Consider the following 17,228-nt stretch of genomic DNA (forward strand, 5'->3'; position numbering starts at 1 on the left):
AGACTCGATTACAACTTTTGCAAACCACTAGTAAAGATAAACAAATATGTGCCAGGAATCAAGTGTTGATATAGTAGTGTGGATATAGTAGTGGGGATGGCTGTGCCAGGCTAGTAATCTCTACTACACAATGAGGCCTGCTGGTGGTCATTTTGGTCTGGGTCATACAATTCTATGTTATATAGCTGACCCGGCCCCGGCCCCCCATCACAGTCAGGAACGATAATGTGGCCCCCAGAGAAAAAAGTTTGGTGACCCCTGGTTTAAAGCTACTTAATTCAGATGAACATATTCAAATAATTTAGAGGGTGGAAAAAATACTTACATTTTGAAATTACTATTGGGTCAGTCCATGTCAGAAGTCTGGTTTCATTAATTTACTCTACTGTTAAAATGTTTTGTTGCAAGTAAAACAAATGTTAATACATGTATTTAGCATGGGCACATCAATCTGATTAAAAGTGACAGGAAACACTTTTACATTGTTACAAAAAGATTTCTATTTAAAATGAATGCTGTTCTTTTGAACGTTCATTTAACGGTTTCGCTTTAATCGTCAGTTCATTAATCAGTTTGGCTATGATTATCATTTATGTTTTTGATTTGACATTTTACAAATGTCTGGAACCCCAAAGACTCACAGTAAAGTTAATCTCAACAAAGCATGAGGGTTGAACTTTTCGTTGAAGACATTTCATTGGGTCTGTGAGGGAGAGACAGCATGAAGACATGCATGAGACCACCCCAACTGTCATGGCTGCAGTGGAATGTAGCGTTACCCAAAAAAAAAAAAAAGAAAAAAAAAAGACACCTTTGGGGTCTCCCCTCGAAAGTTCACAGAAAGTTTCCTTCTTTCTCCGTCTAAACCTGAGAACACGGCGAGAAAATATCCTGCCCTGGAACCGTTTTTCAGTGCTTTTGATCACAGAAACTTCCCCCAAACTTACCAAGATGGGGTCCAGGAGGAAAACCGGGCAGATTTGTCCTATTTATGCGATTCCAATTCCGGTTTTAAACAAAAAAGGGGGAAAAGACAGCAAGCCTGCGGCCATTATGCCCACAATTTGCTCCTTCAGCCAGTCAGCGAAGCATCTGCCCCAGGGGAAGTTTGGTGTGTAAATTACGCGTTACCTAGAAAGCATGTTTCAGTTCCTCAAAATATTGCTTCCCTGGGGCATTTTTATGATTTGAAGAACTTCCAACTACAACAATAACATGACCCACGTGAGCATGAAGTGCACAGATGCCACACATCATCATTCCAACATAAAGGATCCACTTCAAAGTCACACACTGTAACTCACTGTAAATGTGTGCAAGCTTGAATTAAACTGTCCTGCTTCTCAGTCTCTTTGGTTCTGGTCTGAACGTATCTTCATAGCGCGATATACGAGAGGTTGTGTATAGACATATAAATCAAAAACCTGGATAACAGGATGGTATTTCCTGTGTTCCTGTAACACAGATACACATATTCACATGGTTCGGGGCAATTTAACAGAGAGCTTAAGTTATGGGCTCCAAGATGTTCCTCATTGTGAGCGCTCTGTGTGCATTTTACCCGCCGTAACATGTGTTTCTGATGAGCAAATATAGATCTGAATTTCAAATAAAAGTAATGGCGAGCAGACGCCATGTAGGTGGGAGAGCATTCCTGAGCATTGAGGTAAAGGGGAAGCGGAATTAAAAATATCCTGGTCGGCTGGCTCAACTCCAGGTGTGTGAAACAGCGGGAGGCTCCCAGGAACGGTTAACGGAGCGGATGAACGGTAGCGAGCGCTGGGCACAGCGGATCCCAGTGACATTTCAAGCGGGAGGCCGTTTCAGCACGAGACACGATGATTAATGACTAGCATTATCCCTACTGAGAGAAAACACACCACTCACAGCCCCCCCCCCCAAAAAAATATACATGTGCTTCTTCCTGCAAGAATAAAGGGATGAAAAGAACAAGTGTGGGGAGGTTCCACTCCCTCCATCCTCTCGGCTCTGCGTGTACTGTGGGTAAACTCACACATATGGCACATCTGAGGGTAATCATCTCATACACTCTCCCTTTATCTCACAGATGAGATATTTATTACTTTGTCTAGAGCGGAGATTGTGTGTCACTGAGCTGTGCTGTGGGGTAAAATAGACATGGGATATTGTCAGAACAAAACACTAACATTCTCACAAATGTTTGAGAAACAGTATGCAACAATCAAATTCACTAAGCATGTGTGACATCTACTTATGAAACAAATCATGATTTAGCAATTTCTTTAGATAAAAATGATTGATGATTTTACAATTCATTCGAAAAACACTTTTCATAGAAATTTCCAGTTTATTTCTATGAGATATTCTGTAAAGTTTAGCAACAGTAGCCTATGTGGCAGATCTTAAGGGGAAAAGGGGTAATTCACAGCTGGAAAGATGGGCTTTTAATAAAACGTGGCTTCTATGCAATAGAAAGGCAAAAAAAAAAAAGTGCTGACAGAGAAAAGGGCTGTGGCATTCACTTCAACACCCATAATGCTCTGGGCTCAACCCAACTGTCCATGGGCGTGAATACAAAAACTCTGAAGTACGAACTGAAGTTTTAACAAAAGGACTTTGTTAAAAGGACTTAAAACTGCAGTCCGTAGCTTTTTTGGGTTAAAAATGATCCAAAATAAATTTGAGCAAGTACATAACCAGCCAGTGTTCAACACTATCTGCTTGCCTTAGCTCGATGACAAAACGGTAAGCTTGTGATAATGTTTGTAATTCCAGTGGTACTGGTGTCTTTGCATGTCCTTGCATCATTACGTCACATCTGTACACATAAAGAAGGAGTCTCGGCTAGTAGGCTATGAGTGTGAGGATGTTGGAGGTGGAGATTTATAGCCTTTTCTCACAGCACTTGATATTATTAAACTTATCAATTCGATGGCGGATCCAGAAAGGTTCAAACGACAATCACCAGTGACAACTGGAGATTCACCCGTTGTAAAACACGAAAGACTTCGGAGAAAAAAAGAGACTGCAACCGGCCCATGCGAAAAAAAGGATAAATATCGGAAGGGCATTAAATCTAGTCACGCAATGCTGATGTTGTTAACATTAACAATTTGAGAACAAAGTATAATTTGCACGGTTTGACGTGATATGATAAGCGATCGTTAGATTAAATCGGTTTAGTTGGTCAGAACAAAAGTGGATGTTACTTACTTGTTCAGATGACATTTTCCAGTGAAAATTCTTATTTTGGTCATACTTCCAAAAAAGTAGAATCTGTGATTGCAAATGACAGTAGGCGCGTTTCCACTGTATTTGCCCAAAACTTTTGCGATTTTTTTAAAATATCGATAAAAAACTATTGCGAAATGACGGCGTTTCCATTAACCGATCTTATTCGACTACTGGCAATGGATGTTGGTAGGTTTATATATATCACAGCCACGTACCGCACTAGACATTATTATTATTAATGGAAGGAAACGTAGGCTTGTTATCCAAGCATTAATGGCAAGGAAAGATCCTTACTTACAGCACATATGAGGTGTTTCTGGGTGTTTCTCACTCATTTCTGCTCCGAGGTCTTGATTGTGGCATTTCTATGAGGTTTAGAATCCAACATTTCTGTAATTCTTTTGTCTTTTATGAATTTAATAAAGAACTCTTGTCTCGTATTCTGTCCAAACACACCGCCCCTTCTAAGTCAGGTGACCTGTAAATGCGCAAAAACTGTTTCCATTGCAGTTTTGCGAAATATTACTTTTTCGAATTGCCTGAAAAACCACCTCATGCGAGCGTGAAAACTTTTTAGCGATAAATGGGAGTTTTTGCGAAATTTACGTGTTTCCATTGAGCGTATTTCCAATTCGCAATTTCTATTTGCGCAATTTGAAGGGTAATGGAAACGCGGCTAGTATCAACACCAGCGCAGTGACTGACAGCCGCACATTCTCCTCAAAACATTGGATTTATCCGCGCTGTGCCAAGTCGAGGCACAACGCACGTAAAGTTAATAATTCCGCAAATAACTGCAATTGCAGATTTCGAACAGAGATGGCGACAAAGAGGAAAAACTGCGGACTGCAAGCTTTGAACTGACAAATAAACTGGGAAATCTGTGTGCAGTTAACATGGAGAAAGAGTACATACATATTGTTCATTTACAATTATTGTCGTCATTGTAACAATACAATGCTCGTTAAAAATATTTTCTTTCAATTGTAGTAATAGTAGTAGTTAAAGAAAACCATAGTTTTCTGTTCTTTCATCACTTAAATTGGAAGGTCAAGATCTCATGCAGTGCACTTCGTTATAAATGTAGAAGGTCATCTGGACATTACATATAAAGAAAAAATCTGAAATAATATACATACTACATTCTCCAGGGGGATAGTATGAGTAGTAAGGTAGTATGCTATTCTGAACATTACCATGCGCTCCCACTCTACTCTTAATGCTTTTTGCCTTTAGGATGTGAACTCTCTTCCTCACATATAAATCACATTCACATACACATTTATTTACGCTCAGTATAGAACAATGAAAAGCCCAACGGATAGATGTTGATGGTACAGAACTTCTGTCTCTGGTACACGTCGAGGCATATCCACGGCAGATTGATTTCATTAGAGCATGCTGTTGTGTGTGGATGCAACCTAATGCGTGCTCAAGTGTGGCCGATCAATGAGGATAGAGACTGCGCTAGGATTTCGCCTTCTCAGCACACCGGAGGTCGGAGCTCAGTCTGTTCTCTCTGACCTCCACGAGCCAGAGGACATCTGTCCGACCTGACAGATGACCACCTGCTACAGTTCTGCCACTGCAAAACTCACACACACACATACGTTCAAGCACTAATCCTAAAGTGCCCTCTTTTAAAAGGGATAGTTCACCCAAAACATTTAAATGTCATCATCTCATTCCAAACATGCACTTTCTTTATTCTGTGGAACACAAAAGAAGATATTTTGTCTTCCCAAAACTGTTTTTGTCCATACAGTGAAAGTCAATGGGTCAAAAACAACATTGAGATTGGATCATATTGACTGTTTTTGTATGGAGGCATTTTCCAAAATGTTTTCTTTTGTGTTCGACAGAAGAACGGGAGTCATACGTGATTGGATCGACATAGAGCATCACCTCTGGAAAGATGAATGTGTATTTAAAATGGGTCATTTATGTAGAAGAAATGTGAAATTATTTTTGAATTTGGAGCTTTCTAGACTGAGAAAATCCAGAAAATGTATTTTTGGCTTATGTGGATGAAAGACACCAACTCCCAGAATGCACTTGCATCGCTGCCCTACGAGGCCACTCCCAAGTCAAGCCTACCGGCAAGTTTACTGTGGCGAGCAGGACGAGGCTGACGGCCGCGGGAGATCGGCGCGAGGCCGGTGGCGTCATTACTGAGATACGCCGGTCTCGTATCTCTCACGGAGGAGCGGGAATTTTCTTAGCAATGTTAAAACGCACATCAACCGATCACTTTTTTAGCGTTCATGTAAACACTACATTCAGATTCACCAATCGGAATGAATTCAGTTAGATTGAAACAAAAGGTGTGCATGTAAACAATGAATGGCGACTGCAGAAAGCAAAAGCCGGACATTTTGGACGATCTCGACGGCCGGACGGTTTCTAGCCTCTGGACAAAAAATCCTCCGATGACGCAAAATGACGATTTTTGCGTCATCGGAGGATTTTTTCCAGACAAAAAATACATAAATCTCTTGTCTCAGGGGGATATGAGGGAGGGAAGTACGGTAATTGGAAAATACTACAGGTTTTCTACTAATACAAAGCTTAATGCTAAATCCTGAAGTATCCCTTTAAGTAAATTAGAAAAATTTAACAATAGTCAAATGGCAGTTGAGTTAAATATAATGCACAATGGACAGTCAGCCAGACATTATTGCAAAAAAACAAACAGGCCTATTCGACAGGGTCATTCTTCTTGCATCACCTTGTCAGGGTTTTTGTTTTCCATGTGTGACACAAGCCAGCATATCTCTTTGTAATGTGACTAAACAGAATGAAACATAACTCTCAGAACTTCACACATGACTGAGCAGACAGCATGTGGCCTCACGATCACCTCTGACCTGGGTCCACCACAGCATCATTTTCTGGATTTCAACCCTGACCTTAACGGATTGCGTTTGGACTTCATTGATCATCTGGCCAAAGCAGTCTTTTGTGGTCACTGACATTCCTGTTCCAAAATAATGCAGAGAGGTCCAATAATACCAGTGACCTCTCACCTTCAGGAATGGCCATGGAGTTTGGGTTAATCCAGTCAGTGGACTGTGCATCAGATGACACGAGTCAGTGGCCCTTATGAGAAAACAGCTCAACACTTCATCATTGATGTTCATCAACACTTCATCAGTTAAAATGGCATATTTCCTGCTTTTTTGTATCATGGAACACCCAAACATTCTACATTTGGCAAAAATATACATTATACAAAACATTTTGTAATGCTGTATCCCAAAATGCAATGCGCTCACCCTAACGGCTCATTTTCACTGTGATAAATGACCCAGAAGCAATATCAACTGACTTATTGACTTATTGTAATCATAATCACACAGGTTTGTTGTGCAAATAGTTTTACTGTGTCCTGCAATTTGTTGTTATTCTAGCAATTTCTACAGTGGCTTAGAAATCATGAGTCTCAAACATTCATAAGAAATAGCCTAGCTAACTGCCACACTGAAAAATAAGGTGGATTTGATCAGACTACTAAAAGTTAAGACTTTTTACACATAAAAAATATAAAATAAAAAATTATACTTTGAGATAACTTCATTTCACTTCAAACATACAAATTAAAGACATTGTATGACTACAGTTACAGCACAGATTGTGTTTCCCAAAAGTATTATAAGACATTCGATAAGCAAATTAGTGCCACTGGTTTCTATGATCTACTCCTTCCTATGATCTATATACAGTAAGCTGTATTATTTATTACAGTGCAGTTTACAGTAAGCACTGCAGTGCAGAAATAGTCCACTGAAAACAAAGACTAGGGCGGTATCCGAAATTGGTCCGGATATATACTATATTGCCTAGTCCTCTAAAAGGAATGGATAAAATCAAGTGAGCAAATCTGGACACTTAATACACTGGAAGGGTTGCCACTTTTGAGACAGGCCATGCTTTCTATTTAATAATCATTTGACACTTAGGTAACTAGCAAGTTCCAGGATTAATAAAACGATTTATCTTATAAAACATCATAGAAAACAGCATGTATAAACCTAAATAACAATTAAAAATCAATTAAAACCTTTATGATTCATTGTGAATGGCATTTACTGTTGAGACCATAGACTGTAAAGGTTGAGACACAGGAATTAATTCATCCCGACCCTCACAGTGCAGAATGCGTATCCGCTAAGTGTACATCGGTTGTACAATCATTCTTGCAGTGCATTGTGGGATTAAATGAGTGCACTCCTTAATGTCCACTACAGTTTCTGACACCATCTCAAATGGCTGTCCCTGAAATAGTGCGGTGATTTATGGGCACAGCATGGGACTGATGTTTGACAGATTTTATGAACCCTTGGTTTGACAGTGCAAATTATATTTTCACACTGTACATAAATGAAATATCTAGAAATATAGAGATGAACTTCCAAACACAAACATACAGCCATCAAAATCCATTTTGTGCGCAAGCTTTGTGCAGCATCATCTGAAAACTGACAAAATCAGCTGGTAAGAGATTTAGTGCAGGCAGAAAATATGCACAGAAATGATCTGCCATGTAGGCCTAGGTATTTTATAGTACAGCGCTGACCCTTGTGCCCTTTGTTACGAATCTGTTAACAATCACAAGCCATATAGAAATGGGCAAAGTCGACCAAAAAACACAAACACTGACTTCTCAGTAAAACAAGACTGCTTGTTGAAACCTTTGTGTATTTAACTTCAGAGTCGGTTCAACTCAGGGGAATCAACTCTTCTGAAGGGCCTGACATGTGTGATGGGCCATCAGGGCCTTCTCTGCTGGCCCTGTCAAAATCAAAAATATGTATTTTTTCATAATTAAATTAAATTAATGTATGTCTGAACGTGTCTAAATTCAATTACTGTCTATTTCAGTACGTTATGATTAGATTTCCAGAAAGAATATGGTTATTTTGTGAGATCGTTACTGAAGGCCCTGACCGAAACCCCACGGTACACCACACGAATAGGCAACTGAATAGCTCACTAGTCAGGGAACTGGATGGCTCACTAGTCAGGGAACTGGATGGCTCACTAGTCAGGGAACTGGATGGCTCACTAGTCAGGGAACTGGATGGCTCACTAGTCAGGGAACTGGATAGCTCACTAGTCAGGGAACTGGATATAGCTCACTAGTCAGGGAACTGGATGGCTCACTAGTCAGGGAACTGGATGGCTCACTATTCAGGGAACTGGATGGCTCACTAGTCGGGGAACTGGATATACAGCTCACTAGTCAGAGAACCGGATATACAGCTCACTAGTCAGGGAACTGGATAGCTCACTAGTCAGAGAACTGGATGGCCACTAGTCAGGGAACTGGATGGCTCACTAGTCAGGGAACTGGATGGCTCACTAGTCAGGGAACTGGATGGCTCACTAGTCAGGGAACTGGATAGCTCACTAGTCAGGGAACTGGATGGCTCACTAGACAGGGAACTGGATGGCTCACTAGTCAGGGAAATGGATGGCTCACTAGTCAGGGAAATGGATGGCTCACTAGTCAGGGAACTGGATGGCTCACTAGTCAGGGAACTGGATGGCCACTAGTCAGGGAACTGGATGGCTCACTAGTCAGGGAACTGGATGGCTCACTAGTCAGGGAACTGGATGGCTCACTAGTCAGGGAACTGGATGGCTCACTAGTCAGGGAACTGGATGGTTCACTAGTCAGGGAACTGGATGGCTCACTAGTCAGGGAACTGGATGGCTCACTAGTCAGGGAACTGGATGGCTCACTAGTCAGGGAACTGGATGGCTCACTAGTCAGGGAACTGGATGGCTCACTAGTCAGGGAACTGGATGGCTCACTAGTCAGGGAACTGGATGGTTCACTAGTCAGGGAACTGGATGGCTCACTAGTCAGGGAACTGGATGGTTCACTAGTCAGGGAACTGGATGGTTCACTAGTCAGGGAACTGGATGGCTCACTAGTCAGGGAACTGGATGGCTCACTAGTCAGTGCACTGGATAGCTCACTAGTCAGGGAACTGGCCAGAGAATTTGCGTTTTTTCTAAAATGGTCCCATTGCCAAAAGAACCGTTTAAAAACATCGAGCGTCAGTAACTCACCGGTGGCGTTATGTTCTTTCAGTCTTGTAGAAAACGCATATTCCATGCCAACGAAGAGTGATAATAAATAAAAAACGAATTAACTACAAAACGATATAAATTCTGAGGCGTTATAGCTACATCACTAGTGCTGATGAAAAGGCTAACTTACCGTGGTTGTAATGCGTGGCAGGTAACTTTGCGTTGTCGCAGTTAATTGATTCATCAATATACCGATTCACGACGAGGAAACGAGGGAGTTGATTGACTGAATCCATTGTGTAGAACCGAGTGAACTGACTGAACGGGAACTGTGTCCATTACCATTATTTTGATTCATCCCATTGAATCGAATCTTTTGTTTCACCAAAAAGATTCGCACAGCTGGTAAGCAATTAATTCAGTCTGTCTGAAGGTTACAGCTTTGCACCATTGCACCAGTAGGTGGCGAAAAGTGGTTGCCTTTTTATGTGAGTCTATCAATCTCTTATTTACGAAAAATAAGATGATGATGATGTGCACAGATAAATCATTCATAATAAATATTGCAGTATTCCATAAAAAATAACAGTTTTCCATTTTGATCCATTTCATTGTGACTTTTAGAATCAAGAAAACTAGAGTGTAATCAATTCTGTTGATTCTAAAAACCTGATCGGATCGATTCCAGAAAATTCTAAAAGCATTTGCTAAGCAAAACAGAAATTACTTTAAAATGGCAGAGATATATAGAACCAATATAATGTTCTCTCAACAACAGCCTCTTATATAAATTCAAAAAGTCAAAAGATGTTCAATTAGAAACAATCCCAACTTCCCACTTTTTGCTGCAACTGTCACTTCCACAGAGGAAGGTAAAAGGCACAAGAAAAGGTCTTTCATGCTGTGGCCCTTTGCCTCAGGTCATAGAAGGGCCTGCGATTAAACATGTTTTTGATTAGCGTGAAGTCCTAACAGAGTGAGACACATGAACTGAAGCAGACCTGCACAATGGATCTGATTGTTAGCAGTGCTCTTCCTCTGAGACCAGCGCTGACCTGTTAGCCCGTGACCACCGGCGGAGACAGTAGACAATTACATTTCAACAAATCACTGATCTTCAACCAGCCATAAAATCTGTGAATATATTACTGCACCTTTAAATTCAAAACCAGCTGTTACTGTACCAGTTCTGACCCAGAGAGGGTTTGTCAGAGGAGTGGTGCGCAGTGATTTGTGGTCGGTGGGGAACGGCTGAGCCTCAGCTAGGGAGTGCTTCCTGTGTCATCTCGTGAAAGGCCATTTTACAATCTGAGCGGTAGGCTTTATGGACAGCAGGAGAGAGATCTCAATGCCCCTGATGTACTTTAACAGAGATGACTCTGTTCTCTCCCTCAACACATAAATCGACACATATTAACCGTGTTTCCGAACTTTTAAAGAAGACATATATTTAACCCATATGCAGATTTGAGAGAATAGTCTGCATTGTCCATTTTAAAAGGATAGTACACCCAAAAAAACTCTGGCATCATCTACTCACTCATATGCCGTTTCAAACCTGTATTACTTTCTTTCCTCTGTGGAACACAAAAGAAGAGCTTGTTTTTGTCCATATAATCAAAGTAAATATAGGGTCCAAAACAACACTGGACCCCACTGACTTTCATTTCATGGAAGAAAAAATAAAATAATAATCTAAATATCATCTTTTGTGTTCCAAAGAAGAAAGAAAGTCAAACATGTTAGGAATGACATGATTAAACTATTTTTAACAGAAAAAAAAGTCACACTGTCATCAAACAAAGAACAGTACTAACATACTACTCTTACTATTTTTCTCATATCTTTCTATGGCAAAAATAGTAAAAGTAGTATGTTAGTATGTGGTTCCAAATTTAGCAACGGGCTCTAAATATTTAAATAAAGATGCACTAACAAAGATAGTAGACAAAAAAGAAAAAAATTCAGAGGATATTTCATTGGAATTCTATAAATAAGAAAACGCTGAGAGGCCTGGCCGTTGCCCTACACATTTTGCATTTCAAATAAAGATCATACACAAACGTTTATGGAAATTGGAAAAGAATTTTCCTTTTGTAATACTATTGAGGAGTAAGCGTTCAGATGCAAAAGCCTCTAAGTGCCATCTGAAATTTTCTTCTAGAATTATCATTTTTATAAAGCTAGTATATTTAAGTTAAGTAATTTCATTTAAATGACAATTAGTCATTTGCATTGCCATTTAAGTGAAATTATTGAACTTGAATATACGAGCTTGATAAAAATGATCATTCTAGAAGAAAATTTCAGATGGCACTTAGAGGCTTTTGCATCTGAACTCTTCATATGTTATTTGTTCATTTTTACTTTTTCTGTAAAAACTCATTTCAAGATAACATTTGAATGTGAAAGAAATGATTTGTTATTATGAAGAAAAGAGCATTGGCAATTTGTATTAATGTGAATGACAAATTATTGATTTATTTACAAATGAAGAATGGCCAAAATTCCTGTCATAAATATATGACGGCATACAATTTTACAGCATACAATAAAAAGTGCCAAAATATTTAATAAATTGCATTAAAAATTTCCCAATGCAATCAATGATGGTGGAAGACTTGAGCAATGTTAAGAGCCTGTTTTAAGCATCATGGTGTGTGTGTGTGCATGTGTGTTAAGGGTTATGAGACAGATATGAGAGCGCTGAGAGCAACACTGGTCTTTCATGCTGTTGTTTTTATGATGCACTCAAAGGAGCTCTTAACATTAACAGAGAGAGAGAATAGATCCGTGCTTCACACACAGCAGCAAAAACACATTTATAGCTCTTTAACAGATGTTGATGACATACCAGTCTTAAAAAAACATTTATTTTATGTAATTAATTAAATTTAATAAAAAAAATATATTTTTTCATCCATGCCCAGGAGCATGTGCCAATTTGTGCACATCTGTGAGTAGAAATCAAACACGTGGGCTCTGACACCTCAGTTGAGGGACTTTAACATGTCGCTTTGACAGTGGCCTCTGATGTAGAAGCATTGTACCATGTGATGGCACGCCACATGTGCTAATGAGACGAGAGAGAGCGCTGGTCTGGGACTTGTCACCAGACAATCCACCCACTTTCAACCCTGAAACAGTTTAAAGCGGTGGGAGAGAGAGAGAGAGAGAGAGAGAGCATGAAACAGTGCTAAACAGCAGTACAGTTTGACACACTTCTCTTATCTCATGCCCAGGCTAACCGAGACCCCCAGGCTATTGACAGCGGAGAGAGAAGGAAAGATGCTGATCATCAGCAGAGACTGACATGTGCTTCTCTTATCTCTCGCCCAGGCGACTCAGAGAGAGACGGCAACAGTCGTGACCCTTTACACAGTTTACACAGACCGTCACGACGGCCAACAGCTGAACGCCGTACACCATCCAGATCTATGAGGAAGTTGTAAAGACCCCCAATTTAAATATATTAATAGTAAAGTCTGTAAAAGTTTAATAGTGATGTTTTAACATTAACAATCCAATGGCGCTGCCAAGATCAGCACAGATCCACAGCTGTATAGGTTATATTTACCCTCTAACAAGAACTACAAGTGTGTGTGTGTGAGTGTGTGTGCGTGCGTTTCCACATGGTAAAGCCATTCCCTCTTCACGCCTGCTCGAATGCGTTTATTGATTGAGAATGAAAACACCCACTAGTCCATTTATGTAACATTATATAGGGTAAATTTAACATGGTAGATTGTCCTGCTGTAGACCACACTGTTTAGCCCACAGAGACCGATATGTGAATTTAATAAAACTTGTTCAAAATTGTTTTCTGTCTAATCAGAGTTGGTTTTGTCTTCATGCAAGCCGGAGAAGACTGTGGGCGGATCATGAGGCTGAAGCTAGGGTTCAGTCTTGGCTAACGTTCACTGGAGAAAACATGACTCATGAAATCATTCATTGAACAGAATGCAAAAAGCTGCGCTCAGATTCACAGAGCAAACCAAAGTTTTCCATGTGCCAGAAATATCTTCAAATTGGCCTGATTTTGAAGAACATTAGGGTAAATTCACATGACCTCACCAGGTTTTATTCAGATATCTTCTTTGAAATCAATATTTTAGTAATATTTTTCTTTTTATAATGCAATTTTTTGGTAAATCAAATATCATGTGTGGTGATAGACACTGTGAATACGATGAATTCGGATGTATTACTTATTTTACATAAGTTTTTTTAAGACACAGATAGTGACACTGCTAGAGTGCTGTATGGATGATATAGGCTAGAAATCGCATACTTCCCTACTGTATAGGCGAAAAAAAAAACGTAAAGAAGTAGTACGTCCAAATTCATTGAATTCATAAAACATTAGGCAAAAACGTCCCAGACTTCCGATGAGATTCTAAAGTGCACTTCCAATGGACACTATTCTAATGAGGCCACAGGAGAGGATTTGTGAATGGCTACGCAACTGGCGCTATAGGTAACATGACAGTGACAACATGACGAATGTAGAACATCCGGATGACTCTCAGAAAAAAAAAGGTACAAAAGCTGTCACTGGGACAGTACCCTTCAAAAGGGTTCTAATATGTACCATTCAGGTACTAATATGTACACTTTTGGTACTAATATGTACCTTTGAGGGACTAAAATGCACTCTTTAGGTACAAAGGTGTACCTTTTGAAAAGGTACCGCCACAGTGACAGCTTTTGTACCTTTTTTTTCTGAGAGTGTATTCACATGCAAAGTAATAACTTATTCAAAAGAAGTTCCAAATTTTTTATTTAAAATCTACAAGTTGAAAAGTTTGAGTTAGAATAGTTTGCTAGAGGAGTATAAACACAACGAGGCTGTAAAAAGTGAGTATGAGTAATCCTATTTGATGACATTTGTTTAATGACAGCCTCTGTATTCAGTCCAATTTAATCCATTGTGAGCAAGACACGTAAAAGCTTTTTAAATAATCCTGAATGGGGTATTAGCAGTTTAATTTATGCTGTAGAATAAAATAAATAATATCTTGAGCTTGTGTCAACCTCAGACCTTATATTAGGCTTTCAACCAATACCCATTGACTTTGGGACGATGGAACCTAAAGCTCAAAACTGCTAACTTGGTAAGTCATTAGCAAAACTGGAAACAAAAAAAGCATAAGTATGCCAAAAATAGGCTATATTAGAATATGAAGTATTTGCAAAACAGTATAGGCAAACAATACCCAACAGTCTACTGAGATTCTGAAGTGGGCAACCAGTGGACACTTTGCTATCCCATGATGGGAGAGAGCAAGGGTGTAGATGAACATTGGGGGGGGTTGAAGTTCGGGTATGCCTCCTGATATTGTGATCATGGTATAAATATTGGGGGGGTTGTAATGCATAGATTTAAATATGGGGGGGGGTTGTCTCCCCCCCACAAATTACGCCCCTGGGAGAGAGGAATCCACAGATTGTAAAAGTTAAATACTGCACGTTTTGAAGGCCATTTGCATGTTTGCACATAGAGAAAATGTGCAGCCTACTCTACACTACATGCCTACTGCAGAAATGGACGATGTGTTATTCCACATTTCCAGTATGTTAAAAGAGATAGGCTAATCAACCAAGGGTCATGATGACAGCATGCAAACAGCCTAAAACCGAACAGATGTAAACACATATAGGAAGCAACCAACACTTTGGATTTGGAATAGATGTTTATGACCATGCTACACTGAACAAAAGGCTTTAGTGAGTATTCCCAAAGATCAATCACTTTTAAGACGTTTATTCAGTAATCAGCCAAACTCAAAATAAAACAAATCCCAATCATGTGAATCAGCCAGTTTCTTTAGCGCCTTAATCTCAACCATATGCTCAAACTTTTGCCCTCTGCTCTCAGCTACCGGGCACCGTTAGACACAATGGCGCATAAACGGAGAGGCGCCCGTGGCTCCTCGCTCCCACCGAAACGGATACGCCGCAGTTTTACACGGTGATTAATCACACAAACAGACACGCTATGCTGAACATGCCCCCCGATCACCTCCACAGCGGCCGCCGGGCCATAAGGAGGCGGCCCGGCCGACACAGAGGCCACTTTGTGCAGCGAACACAAGCGATTGTTGGTAGGGGCGACAGGGTCCAGTTGTGCACATGAAAGTGCACATTGTGCGGCTGTTTTGACAACCTCGACGAGAGACGCTGAGGATTTCCTGTTCGGCAGACTTTACTGCCCCTAAACGATTATACAATCTGTCACAAAAGCCTCTCTTGGGGAAGCGGTGATGTGGACTTCGCCCGCCATCTACTGGTGGATTAGAGGTAGCGCACGTGACTTGAAGAGTGGTACTCACTGCAGTCACGTCCAGCCCTGGACGTCTAATGGGGTGTAGTAGGGATAGAGTCAGAGATGTGAGTTAGGGTTAGGGTGTGGTTGGAAATTCTAACTAGACCCATTAAACCCAAATTACTTTCTCTCCTCCAGCTGGACGTCTAGCGAGGAGGAGCTACACGTAAGCTCCACCCATTTGTTCTGCAGTGAGCAGCCTCACTAAAAAAATGCAATTGATTTACTTCAAATTTAGTTTGAACAATGCAAGTGCACATATCGTTTTTGAAGCACAGATTTCTTGTCAAATATTTCACTCTAGTTACAATAAAGTTTTATAAGTGCAAAAAAGAAAAAAAGAACTGCATTGTAGGTTGAGGCAAATATTAACAGTAACTCAATTTCTTTAGTAACTAGGCTGCAATGATTTTATCAAATAAAACACTAATAGTACAAAATACTATTACAATTTAAAACAACAGTTTTTTTTTTAAATTTTCATATATTTTAAAAGCTGAATTTTCAGCAGCCATTACATCCAATCTTCAGTAACATGATTCTAATATGCTGTCAAGATACATGTCTTATTATTATCAGTTGAAAACTTGTAAAAAATTTTGTGGAAAACATGATTAAAAAAAATCGGGATTCTTTGATGAACAGAAAGTTTAAAAGAACAGCAGTTATTTGAAATAGAAATGTTTTGTAACACTGTTTTTACTGTTACTTTTGAACTTTAAAGTAGGCCTATTCATTTCTTTTTATTTTATTTCTATATAAAAATACAGACCCCCTTTGTAGTGTGGCTACATGTTTCATAAAGAGCATTTAATTTTAGGAATATTGTCCAGTGTTTAAAGTACATGCTCTAAATTCAAGAATGGAATTTAACAACACAATTGACTTACTCAGCCGTTCTTAACCAACAAGAGCAGATTACTTAACCAGGTCAGCCAGATTTCAAAAGAAGGACCATGCTGGTTTTACTGGACAGCACTATACTGGTCTAAGCTGGTTTTCCAGCAGGGATAGTTGAAAACAAATCAGATAAACCATCAGCCCTTTCTTGATTCGCTGAATGATATTTCTAAAGCTCCTGATCTGAATCCCTCAGTCGCTGGGTGGCTTCACATCAAAGGCCACATCTGTAGAAACTCTCCACTGGCATCCGAATGCGCACTGGCACTGCCACATGCCAATGGAAAGGACCAATAATCCTCAACAAATAAATAAAACGCAGCTTCAATATACACAGACCGCCACACACGAAGAGGGAGACACTTCAGCTCGTGCGGTGATGTTGGCACGGCGCGTCTCCTTTGAGGAACGGCCAGAAGCTCTTGGATTTGACTGGCGTCGGATGGGGATGAGCTGAAATCAGTCTGTTTGTGTGGCTTGATTTGTCATGGTTAAATTTCTAATTAAAAGGCACGTTAGTGCCAGCACACTGGCAGGTGTATGTGAGCATTATCTCCCCAAAGATGAGACATATTGCATTCGGCAATGATGAGAGGAGATGAAGTGGAACAACATATGGTAAAAGCCATTAATGGAGAAGGGCTAAGTCAAATAACAGAGAACCGACCAGGATTGATCTGTACAAGCTGAGAATTGTTTTCTTTTGTGCAAATGAGATCTAAATCAGAATGCATGTCTTAAAACTTTT

Source organism: Scardinius erythrophthalmus, assembly GCF_964197995.2.
Source record: "Scardinius erythrophthalmus genome assembly, chromosome: 11".
NCBI lineage: Eukaryota > Metazoa > Chordata > Actinopteri > Cypriniformes > Leuciscidae > Scardinius > Scardinius erythrophthalmus.